Source organism: Colobus angolensis, unplaced genomic scaffold, assembly GCF_000951035.1.
Source record: "Colobus angolensis palliatus isolate OR3802 unplaced genomic scaffold, Cang.pa_1.0 Scaffold70, whole genome shotgun sequence".
Taxonomy (NCBI): Eukaryota; Metazoa; Chordata; class Mammalia; order Primates; family Cercopithecidae; genus Colobus; species Colobus angolensis.
In genome coordinates, this window is record NW_012120710.1 from 8,044,351 (window position 1) to 8,061,218 (window position 16,868).

General features: G+C 40.7%; 1 protein-coding gene and 1 pseudogene across 1 annotated transcript in view; both read left to right on the plus strand.

Annotated features, from left to right (window-relative positions):
• Positions 1 to 4,754, plus strand: part of LOC105501347 — a 95,704-nt pseudogene extending 90,950 nt beyond the window's left edge.
• The window catches only part of SHROOM3 (shroom family member 3), a 365,349-nt gene that overhangs the window by 243,611 nt on the left and 104,870 nt on the right, over positions 1 to 16,868 (plus strand). The window lies entirely within an intron of this gene.

Here is a 16,868-nt window from a genome sequence, read left to right on the forward strand (position 1 = left end):
GAATAATTTCTTATCTGGCCTATACATACCAAGTGTGTTTGGCTCTCATTTCCTGGCAGTTGAAAATAATAAACCAGATTTTCAAAGCGGGTGAACTACTTGCTGGCTGTAAGTCTGGCTTCATTGAAAGAATACTTTCTGTGTAGGCCCATAGTCAGTTACCACATGGGATCCTCCTGGCTGTCAGCATTCATGTAATTTCAAAAAGTATCCCTTTCCTTATGTGCCAGCTTACTCCTCAGAAAGTTCTGACTTTCAGTGAATAAAACATCTGATATTTGTGAAGTCAAAGAGTTTGCCTAGAAAAGCCGCTTTCTCATCTAAAGGGCTTACTGAATCTAACTTCTTTGGAGAACACCTGTGTAGCCATATGAAATGAATGCAGGCAGTTGTTAATTGATAATTCTTCTTGAGTTTATGCAGCCAGAATCTCTCATTGATTAATAGTTATGATTCTCAATCTTAGCTGCACATGACAATGATCTTGAAAGCTTTTAAAAATAATGATGCCTGTGCTACAATTAAAATAGTCATGATGATGATGATGCCTGCCATTCATCCCCAGAAATTCTGATTCAGTTGGTTTCAGGTTGGTCCTGGGCCTCTGGGTCTTTATGCTTTTGTTCCTGTTGTATTGTTTTATTGTGGCAAACACACACACACACACACACACACACACACACACACATACACACATACATTAAATTTGTCATCTTAACCAGTTTTAAGTATATAGTTCAATAATGTTAAGTATATAAAAGTTATTGTGCAATCGAGCTTGATAACTTTTTTATCCTGCAAAACTGAAACTCTATACACACTAAAAACTCCCCATTTCCCTATTCCACACCCTCCGGCTGCACTTTGGTTTTAAAAGCTTCCAGGTGATCCAGCACGGTGGCTTTTGCCTGTAATCCTAGCACTTTGGGAGGCCGAGGTGGGCAGATCACTTGAGCCCAGGAGTTTATGACCAGCCTGGGCAACACAGTGAGACCACATCTCAAAAATATATATATTAAAAAAATAAAGGCTTCCAGGTGATTCAGATGTGCCTCCAACCTTGACTTGGAGGGAAGGATTCCCACCTGAAAGGGGTTCTAAGGATTTTACAGTTCTTACCAGGGTTTCCACAGCTGCCAATACCATCCACAAATAGGTGGGATGGGTTTTTTGTGTACACAATAGCACCAGGACTTCTGATGAACTTGAGTACAGTTAGCCTCTGCCTCAGGCCTCCAACTGTGGAACCACTTCAACTTGGCTGCAGTTTTGCCTATGAAGTACTCACTCATGCCATGTGGCCTGGCTGGGATCCATGGTTTTTTTTTTTTTTTTATCTCCTATCTCTCTGCCATTGATAGCTTGTGTTTGATTTGTTGACCCACCCTCAATACCAGTTGAGGGTGGGGCACCTGGGAAGGTGTACCAGGAAGCTGTGGCATTCCAAGAGTTCTTTGGATTTGGACTTGGACTGTCAAAAGAACCAGTCATCTGGAAGAGAACCCAGATCCATACAGACTTCCTGCACCAGCAGTGGTGAAATTCAAGGCTTTGCCTGGAGTGCTGGACTGTTCTATGGATTTGGCTGCTTTTTGCCACATCTACAATAATTAAAATGGTGTTTTGTGATGTTTGGGGCTGTTTAAGCTTACTTATTTTATTAACTTGATTCCTGGCACTTTCATCTGTCTCTCATGATCCCAATAGAATAGAAACATTGTCCTGTTCTGGTACTTTCCATGAGCTGCCTGCTTTGTTCATCTGTGGAAAACAGTTATTTTGAGAAACAGATTCAAGTTGATGGAGTTAGGACCTGGCTTGCATCCTTTTTTGTAGCATAAAATTCAAAACCTCTCTCTCTTCTTTGCTGTTGTGTGTCTAATCTTTCTCTCTGCCATCAGGCGTGACATCCTGACCCCATGCCATACCTTCATTCCCTGATAAGCGCTGCCCTGGCAAGTTCCACTGCATCTATGGTGACCTACCTGACCTGGCATACTACAGAAATCTTTAAGTGCATTAGGACGTTCCAGCTGAACACTTTTATCACAAAACCAAACAAGACTGGGTCACCTTTAGGACCCCTATGGATTACTGGGAAAAAAGAAAATTTTATGAGGAAAATTTGGGGTTGAAGTGTTTGTTGACTTATGGTGGTACCTCTAAAGTCCTTAAAAAAAGAGTAATTTTCTGCATTGTCAGCCTAGTGTTTAAGAAAAGTCCAGTGATACCCCAGTATCAAAGCTGCAGAAAGTTCTGGCCTCATTCATTGCAGCTGGAGCTTTGCAGTTTTAATCTTGGACTTGTTCATGTGATTACTTCTATTCAGATGCATCAATAGATTACAGCTTGCCTGGTGTAATCACGGCTCACTGCAGCCTCAACCTCCAGGGTTCAAATGATCCTCCCACCTCAGCCCCCTGAGTAGGTGGGACTACAGGCATACACCACTGTGCCCAACTAATTTTTAAATTATTTTTTGTAGAAACAAAGTCTCACTCTGTTGCCTTAGCTGGTCTTGAACTCGTGGGCTCAAATGATCCTCCCTCCTCAGCCTCCCCAAGTGCTGGAATTACAGGCATAAGCCATCATGCCTGGCCTGTTATGTGTTCTTCACAACACTTTTTTTAAGAAGAGGAAATGCTAAGCAAATAGATGTTATTAAAATTGTAGTGCAAACCAAAACGAGAATGTGGGATGATGTTATATGAAGTATGATAAAGATTTTCAATTCTTGTATCTTAATTTCTTAAAAGGAAATACAGAGCAGGCAGGGACTCAGAGGTATCTGCATACCCATGTTCATAGCAGCATCATTCACGATAGACAAAGGGTGGAAGCAACCCAAGTGTCCGTGGAGGGACAAATCAATAAACTGTGGTATCAACATTCAATGGCCTATTATTCTGCCTTCAAAAGGAATGAAATCCTTTTATAGAATACGGCATAGGTGAACTTTGGGGATGTTATGCTAAGTGAAATAAGCCGGTCACAAAAGGAAAAATGCAGTGTAATTCCACTTATACAAGTTACCTAGAATAGTCAAATTCATAGAAACAGGAAGTAGACTGGTGGTTGCCAAGGGCTGGAGAGTGGGAGGATTGGACAATAATTGTTCAGCAAATACAAAGTTTCAGTTTTACAAGAGGAAGAGAGTTCTGTGGATGAATGCTGGTGATGGTTGTACAACAACATGAATGTACTTAATGCCCCTGGACTGTACACTTACATGTGGTTAAGATGGTTCACTTTATGTTATATAGGCTGGTTTTTTTGTTTTGTTTTGTTTTGTTCTGTTTAGACAGTTTCTGACTCCATCACCCCCGCTGGATGCAGTGATGTAATCACCGCTTACTGCAGCCTCAACCTCCAGGGCTCAGGCAATCCTCCCACCTCAGCCCCCTGAGTAGCTGGGACTACAGGCATGTGCCATCATGCCCAACTAATTTTTAAATTATTTTTTGTAGAAACAAGGTCTCACACTGTTGCTGGTCTTCAACTCATGGGCTCAAGTGATCCTTCCTCCTCAGCCTCCCAAAGTACTAGGATTACAGGCATGAGCCATCATGCCCAGCCTGTTATGTATTCTTTACAACAGTTTGTTTAAAGGGGAAATGTTAAGCAAATAGAAGATGTTATTAAAATTGTTGGCCGGGTGCGGTGGCTCACGCCTGTAATCCCAGTACTTTGCTAAGGCAGGTGGATCACGAGGGCAGGAGATGGAGACCATCCTGGCCAACATGCCGAACCCCCGCCTCTACTAAAAATACAAAAAAATTAGCTGGGCGTGGTGGCGCCCGCCTGTAGTCCTAGCTACTCGGGAGGCTGAGGCAGGAGAATCGCTTGAACTGGGGAGGCAGAGGTTGCAGGGAGGCGGAGGTTGCAGTGAGCCAGGATCACACCACTGCCCTCCAGCCTGGGTGACAGAGGGAGGCTCCGTCAAAAAAAAAGTTGTGCAGGCGCACGCAGGGTAGGGGCAGGGAGCACATAATGTCATGTACCCTCTCTCTTGTCCACCGCTGCAGCCTCCTTCTGCAGCTCCTGGTGCTGCTTGTGTCCTCATTCCGTGAGAACCTGGTACCTCTTTTGTGAAGTGGCAGCTGAGGAGACTCCAGCGCTTGCCATGGCGAAAAGCCCAAGGAAGGAGTCAAGACTGAGAACAACGATCATATTAATTTGAAGGTGGCAGGGCAGGATGGTTCTGTGGTGCAGTTTAAGATTAAAAGGCATAGGTCGGGCGTGGTGGCTCACTCTTGTAATCCTAGCACTTTGGGAGGCTGAGGCAGGCAGATCACCTGAGGTCAGGAGTTCGAGACCAGACTGGCCAAAATGGTGAAATCCCATCTCTACTAAAAATACAAAAAAAAAAAAAAATTAGCCAGACGTAGTAGCACATGTCTGTAGTCCTAGCTGCTCAGGAGGCTGAGGTAGAATTGCTTGAACCCGGGAGGCAGAGGTTGCAGTGGGTCAAGATTGCCCTATTGCACTCCAGCTGGGGCGACAAGAGCAAAACTGTCTCAAAAAAACAAAACAAAACAAAACAAAAAACAAACAAACAAAAAACAAAGAGGCGTACATCACTTAGTAAACTAATGAAAGCATATTGTGAACGACAGGGATTGCCAGTGAGGTCGATCAGATTCTGATTTGACAGGCAGCAGCAAATCAATGAAACAGACACACCTGCAAAGTTTGAAATAGAGGATGAAGATACAATTGATGTGTTCCAATAGCAGACGGGAGGTGTCTACTGAGAAGGGAACCTGCTTCATTACTCCAGAACTCTTCTTTTCAGACCAACATGACATTCTCAATTAGAAAACTACAATTTGGTTCCACCAAATCCTGACTACTACAGTATAGTTTTCTCTATTATTTAATTTCCCCCTTCCCCATTCCTTTATTGCACATAAAGTAACTGGTATATGTGCACAAGCATATTGCGTTTTTTTAACTAAACAGCCAATGGTATGTTTTGATTAACATCACATGGAAACAGGTTAGGGAAAAATACTGACCCTGTGAAAATGCCCCCTTTCTCCTTTAGTGGCATGCTCATTCAGCTCTTATCTTTCTATTCTGGTAAGTTATTTTGCTTTTACTGTTTTAACAAAAAAACAGCAACATAAAAATCCTTGCATACCTTGTTCAATTGGAGAATTTTAATGTTTTTCATTTATCCTTCTTAAACCAAGGACAGTTTTATAACTTTTTTGTACATAGCTCTTACATGTAGGGGAATCTGTCTTTAAGTAGGGATAAATTACTGTAAAACAAACAAAAAAGGAATCCTATGGCTGGGCTCAGTGGCTCACACCTGTAATCCTAGCACGTTGGGAGGCCGAGGCAGGCAGATCACTTGAGGTCAGGAGTTTGAAACCAGCTTGGCCAACATGGTAAAACCCTGTCTCTACTAAAAATACAAAAAATTAGCTGGGTGTGCCTGTAATCTCAGCTACTCGGGAGGCTGAGGCAGGAGAATCGCTTGAACCCGGGAGGTGGAGGTTGCAGTGAGCTGAGATCGGGCCACTACACTGCGACAGAGCAAGCGTCTGTCTCAAAAAAAAAAAAAAAAAAAAAAAAAAAACGAGAATCCTAGATACTTTGCCCTTCAAGTATCTTGTTTAAATAAACTTTTTGCTTAAAATGAAAAAAATAATTGTTGTGCAAACCAAAACGAGTATGTGGGATGTTACATGAATTTCTCTGGTCAGATTTATATAGAGGCGAGCCTAAGTCACAGAGAATTGTTTTTATTATACCTGAGGAATGCATCTTAAACACGGGACATGCTGCTCAAAAATGGGCCTTTGTCAGATGTTTTAAGGAAACTAAGGTTCCACATCCATGTGCCTACCTGCCAACTGGGTACACCCACACCATATCTCATAGGCACTTGCTTCAGACTGAGGTAGTCTTTCTCATCAAAGCTGCTCTCTTTCTAGTCTTCCCCATTTCTGTGAATTAGGTATCATCACTCATTAGTTGCCAAGCTTGAAATCTGGGCATCTTCCTTGCCCCCTTTGTTTTTCTCACAGCCTCACACATCTAATAAAAATTAACAAGGCCTCTGTCTGTCCACTCCAAGACTTTTACACAAATGTTCAAAGCAGAATTATTCATCATAGACCAAATGTGGGAATAATCCAAGTGTTCATCAACTTGTAAATGGATAAATGAAATATTGTATTTCTATACAATAGAATACTATTCTACAATAAACAGGAATTAACTATTGAAACATGCTGCAAAATGAATGGATCTCAAAAACATGCTAAGTAAAGGAAGCCAGACACAAAAGATTACATATTGTGATTCAAGTTATTTGAAATATCTAGAAAAGGAAAATCTATAGAGACAAAAAGGAGACCAGTGATGCCTGGGTTAGGGGTGGGTGCAGGGATTGGGCCTGAGGGAATTTTGGGGGTGATGAAAATGTCCTAAACCTGGATTATGGTGATGGTTGCAAAACTCTATCCATTTGCTAAAAATCATTGAATTGTATACTTTTTTAAAAAAAGGCATGTTATTTGAAAAATAACTTAGATATTTTATATTGAGTCAAACAGATTTATTATAGAAAGAAAAGCAAAGAGCATAACTGTATAAATCAAGAAAGAGATTTTGGCTAGGTGCAGTGGCACATGTCTGTAATCCTAGCACTTTGGGAGGCCAAAGCGAGTGGATCACTTGAGCTCAGGAACTTGAGACCACCCTGGGCAACACGGCAAAACCCTCTCTCTACTAAGAATACAAAAATTAGCCGGGCATGGTGGTGCATGCCTGTGGTCTCAGATACTTGGGAGATTGAAGTGGGAGGATCACTTGTGCCTGGGAGGTCACAGTGAGCTGAGATCATGCCACTGCACCCCAGGCTGGGTGACAGAGTGAGACCCTGTATCAAAAAAATAAATAAAAATAAAAGAGTTTCAAGAAAGATTAACAAGACCTATCCACTCCACTTTCTAATTTTTCTCCCTGTCCTCACCTCTCTTTTAATCTCCTCTGCTATTACTCTAGTTTAATCTATTTATTTGTTTGTTCAACAAACATTTGACCACCTACTATGTGCCAGGCACTTTCCTAGATGCTTGAGGTATAATAAAGAAACCAAGCAGACCCCTGGCCTCATGGAGCTTACATGCTGGCAATAGAGGGGCCAACATCACCTCCAGGTTGTACTCCCATGGCTGTGCCCTAACCGTTCTCCCTACCTCTGGCCTTGCCCCACTCCATCAGTGTCCACTACAACCATAGTGATCCTTCAAGAATGCAGATCTGATCCTGTCCCTCTGCTTAAAAACTTCCAATGGCTTCCAGTTGCCTTTTGGATAAACTTCAAACTCCTAACCAGGACCTGACTGTAGCTGTGTATCTGGAGCTGGTGGGGCCTTTGTGCCCAGGCTGTGTGCCAACCGTAACCACTTCTTCCTTTGTGCTCTCCTCCATCCATACTGGCATATTCCCTTTCCTAGGTCTGCCAGCCCTCTTCATTCTCTTTGCTAACCCAACTCCCATTTAATCTCTATATCTCTGTTTGGAATCCTTTTGTACTCCCTCAGTTCCAGTTTAGAGGGCCTTCCTATAGTTCCTCAGACTGCCAGACAGATTTCATCACACAGTTCCCATGGAAAAGAGATGCACAATAAAACATGTTAATAAAACATGTTAGGTGAATGAACAGCCAGAAACATCCAGAGAGAGACAAGTTGAGCCGATACAGGTTGAGTATCTCTTATCCTACATGCTTGGGACTAGAAGTGTTTTGGATTTCAGATTTTTTTTTTTTTTTTGATTTTGGTATGTTTGTACTATATTTACCAGTTGAGCATCCCTAATCCAAAAATCCAAAATCCACAGTGTTCCAGTGAAAATTTCCTTTGAGCATCACGTCAGTGCTCAAAACATTTCAGATTTTGGAGCAGTATGGATTTCAGATTTTTGGATTAGAGATACCCAACCTGTATTGACTTTTGTTACTTATGTGATACCATGGCCCCCCACATTTAAGGGAAAGGGTGTTTTTCAGAGTTAGGAAACAGGAGCGTTATATACAATTTCCATGAAGGACACAGTGAGAAAGAAAGTCAAGATGATTTATCCCTCTAAAAAAAATGAACATAGCAAGATTTTCCAGTCTAATTCTATAAAAGAGATTAACAATGAAGTGATATGCATACAAAGTGCTAAGGTCATTTGGCTAAAATAAACTAAGGTAATATTTTCAGAGAGAAAAGAAAACCAGAGAATAATTCTATCCCTATTGTTGACATTGAAGATATTGCTTCAGCAGGCATATATCTTAAATGTTTTAATTAAATTCTTTTTACTGGAACTTATTCTGTTACTTCAAATTAGGGACCAAAAAAAAAAAAAAAAGAATACCCTGTTTCTCTCTGTTCACCAGCTTCTTTTGATAGGGACAGTAAGCTCAAACTGTGTGGCAAGTTGACTTGAAATTTATTTACTCCCCAAAGAAAAGCTAGTTCTATTTTACTATTTTGTAAAGGATACCTGCATTTTAATTTGGTGAAAAAATATTACTTGCCTTAAGGGGATTCTGCCTCATTACCCTTAAAAAAGTTCTCTTCCCCCCAAATTTCCAAACTAAAGGGAGCATACATCAAAATAACATTTGCTGTCTGACACTTTGGTCAAGAAACACCCATTTCAAAAACAAACTCAGAACTAGGCCAGATTTTTTTTTTTAAGTCCCTTCCCAAATTAAATCAGTCAATATAAACAGCTTAGCCTCCCCACTGGATAAGAAAGAAAAAGTGGGATGGGGTGAGGGTGGGTAGGTAGCCCAGGTAATAAGTAATTGAGTTGGGTTCCTTTAGCTTCTCATTTTGTCTGTCTCCATGACTGTCTTCAACTGTTAGCTCTATGAATCTCTATCAGACTTGAGTTGGAATCACACTGTGTGATTAGGGACTTAATATAGTCTTATCTGGGTCTTCGAAAGCTTCTTTTGCCCTTATATATTATACCAAGGTAATTTTAAAAATAATCTTATTGGCCAATGGTTTAGAAAGAAAGATTTTTTTCTGAAGAAGATCCACAGTTCTCCTCTCTGCTTCTGTAGTCTTATATTTTTCTATTTTTTGTCCTTTTTGTCCACATAAAGAGAAAAGATATTTAAGGTTAACTGCTAGGCAGCTTGCTGAGAGAAAAAAGGCAAGGGAGGAGGAGTGGGGTAGGGTTTAAATAGCAGCCAAATTGAACAATAGTGTATTTTCCTCTGAATTTGGCTATTTTCTTCTTTTTCATACTCGTTCTTTACTGTGTTTTTGTTAAAAAAATTTTTAATTGTGATGAAAAACACATAACATAAAATTTACCACCTTCACCACTTATAAGCATGCAATTCAGTAGTGTTGAGTATATTCACATTGTGGTACAATAGATCTCCTGAACTTTTTCATCTTGCAAAACTGAAACTCTATATCCATTAAACAACTCCTGTGTCGCCACTTTACTGTTGTTTTTTAAAATATTTATTTATTTGTTTATTTTGAGACAGGGTCTCACTTTGTTGCCTAAGCTAGAGCGCAGTGGCACAATCATAGCTCACTGTAACATTGAACTCCTGGGGTCAAGTGATCCTCTTGCCTCAGACTCCCAAGTAGCTAGGACTACAGGCACGTGCCACCACACCCAGCTACTTTTTTTTTCTTTTGTAGAGACGGGTCTTGCTATGTTGACCAGGCTGGTCTGGAACTCCTGGCCTCAAGCAAACGTCCCATCTCCACTTCCCAAAGTGCTAGGACTACAGGCATGAGCCACCATGCCCAGCCTTACTGTTGTTTTTAAATTAGAACTAAAAAGTTGGACTCTTCTGATTCTGTATAATGTTTTCATCAATTCATATGTCAAGAAGTCAAAATTTTTAAGTATTTTTAATATAAGAGACACAGTTTTCTGTGAACAGTGATCTTACATTTCTACAGGTTATTTATCTTTTCTTCTCTCCTACACATTTTCAGGTAGGTGAGAGAGGAAATCATTCACATCCTTGAACCTTTAGCCACCTCTCTGACTCCTTATAACATGAGGATTGAGGCTGAGTTGTCCTCTAATAGTAGGAAGCAGAATAATCCCTTTTTCCTAGATCATATGTCAAATTTCTTTTCTTCTCTCTCTCTTTCTTTTTCCTTCCTTCCCTCCTTCCTTTTCTTTTCTTTCTTTTCTTTCTTTCTTTCTTTTTTTCTCTTTCTTTCTTTCTTTCTTTCTTTCTTTCTTTTTTCTTTCTTTCTTTCTTTCTTTCTTTCTTTCTTTCTTTCTTTCTTTCTTTCTTTCTTTCTTTTTTCTTTCTTTCTCTTTCTTCTTTCCTTCCTTCCTTTCTTTCATTTTTCTTTCCTTTTTTTTGTTTTTTTGTTATTTTGTTTTAACACAGGGTCTTGCTTTGTTGCCCAGGCTGGCACAATCTCAGCTCTCTGCAACCTCCGCCTCCCAGGCTCAAGTGATCCTCCCACTTCAGCCTCCCAAGTAGCTGGGACTACAGGCACACATCACCATGCCCGGCTAATTTTTGCATTTTTTTGTAGAGCCAGGGTTTCTCCATGTTCTCCAGGCTGATCTTGAACTTCTGGGTTCAAGCAATCCTCCCGCTCAGCCTCCCAAAATGCTGGGATTACAGGCGTGAACCACCACACCTGGCCATGTCAAGTTTTTAGAAGCCATTTCTTACCTTCTCCCTACTCATCCTCCTCATTACCCCCACTCTTCAGCGACTGTGGCATACTAGTCTCTGGTCTTAGGGTTCATACCGGCTGCCAGGGGTCCTTCTTGGGTTGGCTCCAGTTTTCTGAAGTCTGGCAGTTAGTTAATAAGAAAACCAGGGATATAAATCATGGGCTTAGACAGTTTCCTCTGGGTATGCTTTTAGGTTCTGTCAGATTTATTCATTCCTATACATGAGGAAGAGACCATTGTTCCCTTCAGACATGAATATGAACACAGACCGGAGATAAACAAGGTGGGGTATGGGTAGGGAGTGGGAGGGAAGCTCAAAGTCCAGATGCTTATTAGTCCCGGTGAAAACACATCCATTTATGAAGAGCGGGGATCTCATGCTGGATAAGGGGACAAAAAGCAGAATTCTTAACCTGGCAACTCCCATACTGACAGAAGCAGGGTTCTCACTTGTTAATTCATCATATTGAAGTACCACTGGTATTTCTAGAAATAGTTTTCAAAGCATTATTTGTTTTGTGATCTCAGTAATTTCAAACCTCCAAAGGAATATTTATTGGAGATCTGTTATCTACCATGCCTTGTACTAGACACTGTAGGCACCCAGATGAGTAAGAAAGATGTAGTTCCTTCCCTCAAGAATCTTACTGTCTAGTTGTCAAAATCCTGGAGTCTATTATAAGTAGAGGCCAGGCACGATGGCTGATGCCCATAATCCCAGCACTTTGGAAAGCCAAGATGGAAGGATCACCTGAGGCCAGGAGTTCAAGACCAGCCTAGGCAACATAGAGGCCCCATTTTTATAAAAAATTTAAAAATTAGCTGGTCATGATGATGTGTGCCTGTAGTCTCACTTACTCAGGAGTCTGAAGCAGAAGAATCCCTTAAGCCCAGGGATCCCTTTGAGGCTGCAGTGAGCTGTGATCATGCCACTGTAATCCAGCCTGGGTGACAGGGTAAGACCCTGTCATCAATCAATCAATAGATACGTAGTTAGAGGATAGATAGGTAGGTAAGTACATAGATGATAGTAGAGAAGGCTGAGAGCTGACACAGGCTGAGGAACAAAGTCAGGGGATCCTAAAGTTATTCAAGGGATTAAACAGGATAAGGAAAATAAAACACTCAGCAGACTGCCTGAGACACTGGCCAATAAATGGAAGTTGTTGTCAGTAGCAAGAATAATATTCAGATAGATTAGCCCCAGGAGTAGATCTCGTTGGGAATACAGGGCATACACATATGCTTCTCAGCAGTTTTATGCTAAGTACCAAAAATTTGGTTCATAAATTCGTGGAAAAAATGGCTGGAGCAACTGAGAAAAGATCTTGGAAGAAGGGGACTTACAAAAACAAAGGGGGACAAGGAGGACAACCTAGCCTTATAAAAATGCGGTGATGGGCATGTGTCTAGTGTTCTAGGAACATGAATTTAACCACACCTGTGTGCGCTACTCACCATGTGGTATCAGAGATGAATGAGGCAGAATCCCTGCTCCTAACCCACTTCATCTAGGGGGGAAGATTTTTGTTTTAATGGTATCAATAGCTTTATTAAAGTTAAAATGTGATAAAGGCCATAGTAGATTATTGAATGATGCAGTTCTGAACACTTAGGAAAGAGAGAAGTTGCTTTTGGATGAGGATCAGAGGCATTTCATTGAGAAAGGAATATATTTTGCAGGTCCTGGGAGATTGGCTAGAATTTCCATAGCAGAGATTGGCGTTTAGGAAAGGACCGAAACTCAGACAAAGGAAAATGGAGGGAAACCAGGACATGCTTGTAAAATGGTAATTATTTGACTCATTAAAGGTCGTTAGAAAAACTCTGACCCTTGGAGATCGAGACCATCCTGGCTAACACAGTGAAACCCCATCTCTACTAAAAATACAAAAAATTAGCCGGGCATGGTGGCGGGCGCCTATAGTCCCAGCTACTCAGGAGGCTGAGGCAGGAGAATGACCTGAACCCGGGAGGCGGAGCTTGTGGTGAGCCGAGATCTCACTACTGCATTCCAGCCTGGGCGACAGAGCGAGACTCCATCTAAAAAAATAAATAAATAAAAAAGAGAGAAAAAAGGAAAAAGAAAAACTCTGATGCTTATAGCTTAGCAAATTAGGATGAAATCAGGCAAAGTTATGTGAAAATGTACAATTTTTAAGGAAAATTTGAATAAATTCCCATTTACTGAGGAAAAATCATTCTGGAGACATCTGGGGCTTTGTCCATCCCCCTTTAGACTTATGAGGTAAAAAGGGTTTATATGTACCTTGGTTTTTCTTAGTGCCCTGAATAGGAATAAAGTCTTTGCCTGCAGAGAATGAATGTGTCCACTTTCCATTACCCTCTGGGAGATAGCAAACTTTGTCCTCTTATTAAAATAGTTTAACCTGCAGCACATCTTGGTTCTCTCACACCAGCGTGGTGTGAGAGAAAAGCATGGGCTTTGCAGTTGGGCAGGCTTCTCTGAGTCTTCATTCTCTGCCTTCTTTACTGTTGGACCTTGGGAAGTTACTTGAAAGCTGAGCTTCATTTTTAGGTATTATTGTAAAAATTAGAAAAAAAGTATATAAATAACCAGACGAGGTGAATGGCCAGGCGGCACAAAATACATGGTGGCTGCTTCTCTTACCAATAGACTATGGCACAGCTTTTTGTGGGCAAGTGTGTCTGTCTGTATTGCCATGATTTTTGGTCTACAATCAAGAAATGGCAACCAAGGGCCTGCTAGAATCTGCTCAGGACTCTGTTATCTTCATGCCTTTGGCCAATACAAGCACATGTTGGACACCGCCCAAATGGGCTGACTATAAGAACTGTAAAAACATATTTTCCCCCCATCTTATCTTCTGGTTTCTAGGCAAAAGTGCTGAAGTATGTGGAATAACACTCACATCCGGCTTGGAGTAGAACAGTTTCCTGAACACCTACGGGGAGAAAGTTGTGCTTAAAAGCAAATAAACTGGAAAGTCAAGAAAAATTTTCCTCTTGCTTGAATCTACTTGTGAAGATCTAAAATAAAATGTGTGATTTGAGGCAAATGAAAGAGATCCGAGAAAATTAAGTACTCTGAAGAGTTGTCATGGTGGTTACTGGCTAGAATCCCTTTTAGAAGCACATTGTTTGTAGGTTTTTAAAGAATAAGAGAGGCGAATTAGATTTTTAAATCAATAATTTGAGACTGCCAAAAAAAGTAAACAGGAGCTACATTTAATTTCTGTTTTTCCTTTGAGAGCCAAGGAGGCCAGCACTTCAAGTCCAATGAAACTGCCAACTAGCTAATGGAAAAATTTTCTTTTCAAACATAAATATTAAGGTTTACAAGTAAACATAAGGGTTTTTTTTGTTGGTGTTGCTGACATAGAGCACCAAGTAAGACTTAGCCCCTTTTAGAAAATTTGTAGACATTTAATATCATATTGTCTGGACCTCAGTAGGAGTAAATCATCAAAGGAAGTCATTTGCATTTCAGGAACCCCAATTAGTTTTACCCTAGCAACTTTTCTTGCTTTTATCTCTTGAAGTTTCACTTTCATAGCACTTTAATTTTTTTTAAAGCAGTGTATGGCAATGTTGATGACATTTCAATATATGTAGTCAAGACTTCATATACCAAAGTGTTAAGAAGACAACTAAGTCAGTTGGATGGGTGTTTTGATGCTATGAATAAAAGTAATCACAGGTCCTTTTTGAAAGGCCCAAAATTCTAATATGATGCAAAGACATCAAGTGCCAAATCAATGAGCAATTTTTTAAAAGTAATTTTAGTTTTCTTGTTTTTTCTTGTTTTTTAGTAATGTTTTTTCTTGTTATGAAGAAATCATTTTTGGTGTCTTTGATGATTCTCTTGGTCGGCGAAGCAGTTCTTAATAAATAAGTGATAAGTTTGTAGCAATGGAAAAACATGATGCTATCAGTCATTTAAACAGATTTCTATAAGTCATTTGTTCAACTTGCATGCCAATTTATGACAGTGTCACCTTTCTCTATTTCTAGTTCTCCTGTCTCCTTACTTATCACATAAGATTAGAGTCAGATACCTCAATCTAGTCTTAAAATCCCTCACCCACTGCCCTCCAGGCATGCTAGTGTCTTCTATCCCAGGTCTACTCTGGCCTAGTCTTTCTTCCTTTTCATCTCGTTATCTCCTACACTGTTTCCCTGACTCTTTTTCCCCACCCAGTCATCAGGCAGCTTCTCAGACAGGGAAGCAGTATTTGTTAAAATACAAATTGCAAGCCAAGGATAGGAACTGCACCGAATTCCATGCCTAAATCTTCTATGCTTCCCTTTCCTCATACCTCCCCCAAGCCTTTACTTAACTTCATCTATGTCGTTAAAACATGAATATTTTTCTAGAATTAAAAAAAGCTTCCATTAGAACATATGGGATTATGCCCCAGAAAAGATTTCAGTCCTCAAGTCTTGTGCTTTTTGGACATCATCAATTAAAATACTCACTTGTCTCAAGAGAAAATAATATTCTCACTTCTGCTCAGGCACAGGTTAGGTTCTGAATGCCATCCAGCTCAGCCTGTCCACCCTGCACACACCACCTCCCCATGCTCCCCAGGCACATTCTCCTCAGTGACAAGGACCTACCAGTATTTGAATGCACTCCAGTTGAACCCATGCTGTTAAGGACCTGTCACTCGTGGAGTTTTACCGTTCAGGATTCTGGGCCATCAGTACTCATTGTCGCCTAGATCACATGTCTTTTTCAAAGAGTCAAATGCCCTTCACATACCAAGCACACTTCACCTTCTTCCAGAAGGTTGTTGCCGCTAATAGGAGGTGGCAGCTGTTAGTAATTCACGTCAACCCTGTTGAGAGCTTCAAGGTTGAAAAGGAAAAACACTTTCTCCAGCGCAAACAGCCAGAATCAGTTTCAAGCTGGTGAGGTTTTGTTGTTTGGATTGCAGCTTGACCTGTACCTTTTACAAGTGAATTTACAAAGTGGATTTTCTTCTCTGAAATTTTGCTTGGGGACCAAAATTTAAATAAATACCACAAGTGAAAGACATTACCCTATTTCTCCCACATAATCATCACTCACCCCCATTCATGTTAAGTGCTGCCTGATTAATAAGAGCTAAAATTCAATAAGCACTTCCTTTATGGCAGACTGTCCTAAGTGCTTCATATAAAGTCTTACATCTAGAACTTCAGCAACTCTATGATTCAGATTCAATGTTTAGCTCTCATTTTATAGATGAGAAAGCTGCTTCATGGGGTAAGTGGTCAGCACAAGGTCACATCATAAGCACTGCAGCCAGGACTCAAATTTACGTATTCTGCTTCAGAGACTACACTTTTAACCATGATGCAATGCTGTCTCAACTGAAATGGGATTCCACCTTGGTGACAAAGTCATTATGATCAAAATCAATGAGCCCGGCATCTCCCATTCAATATCCTCAACATGCTGTCAGCATGACGTCTTGAACAGTGCAGATCTGATCATGACACTGGTGTAAAAGTTTTAGTGATTTCTCTTTGCCTACAATATAAAGTCTAGATCTTGAAGATGGCCTAAAGGGCCATTATTTTCCATCATCTGCCTTTCCATCTATTATCAACTGCCACCTGCCCATGCCCTAGAGGTGTTACTTGCAGTTCCACAATTGGCCTGTGCTGTTTGATGCTTTGAGATCTTCAAACTTTCTGCCTTGAACTATTCCTCCTCTCCTCTTAGTTAGCAAGTTCATGCACATCCTTCAGGACCTCTCCCAAACATGTCCTGCACATCCTTCCCTGACATAAATATCCTCTCCTCTGCTTGCTACCAACAGATAGAACTATTTATCAAAATTATGATAGCCACTATTTTCAGCTGTCATGTGCCAGGCATAGTATTGAACACTTAGCATGTTTGCTAGGTACAAATAATGAACCACAGACATAATTAAGTGAGAAATGTAACTGTTTCTTTAAAAAAAAACTGACCATAATTTCTATTTTGAGACCTCATTCAGCTGGGAGACAGAAACTTAGTAGCAGCCAATTCAGGAACCCCTCTAGCTCCTGGGGTTGCAGCTAAGTTGTAAGAGGCTTAGGCAGAGTCTAGGGTATGTGTGCGTGTGTGTGCGTGTGTGTGTGCATGCGTGCGCACGCGTGTGTGTGTCTGGATGAGATTGAACCTTTGGTATTCTTGTCACTATTTCCCATGCTAG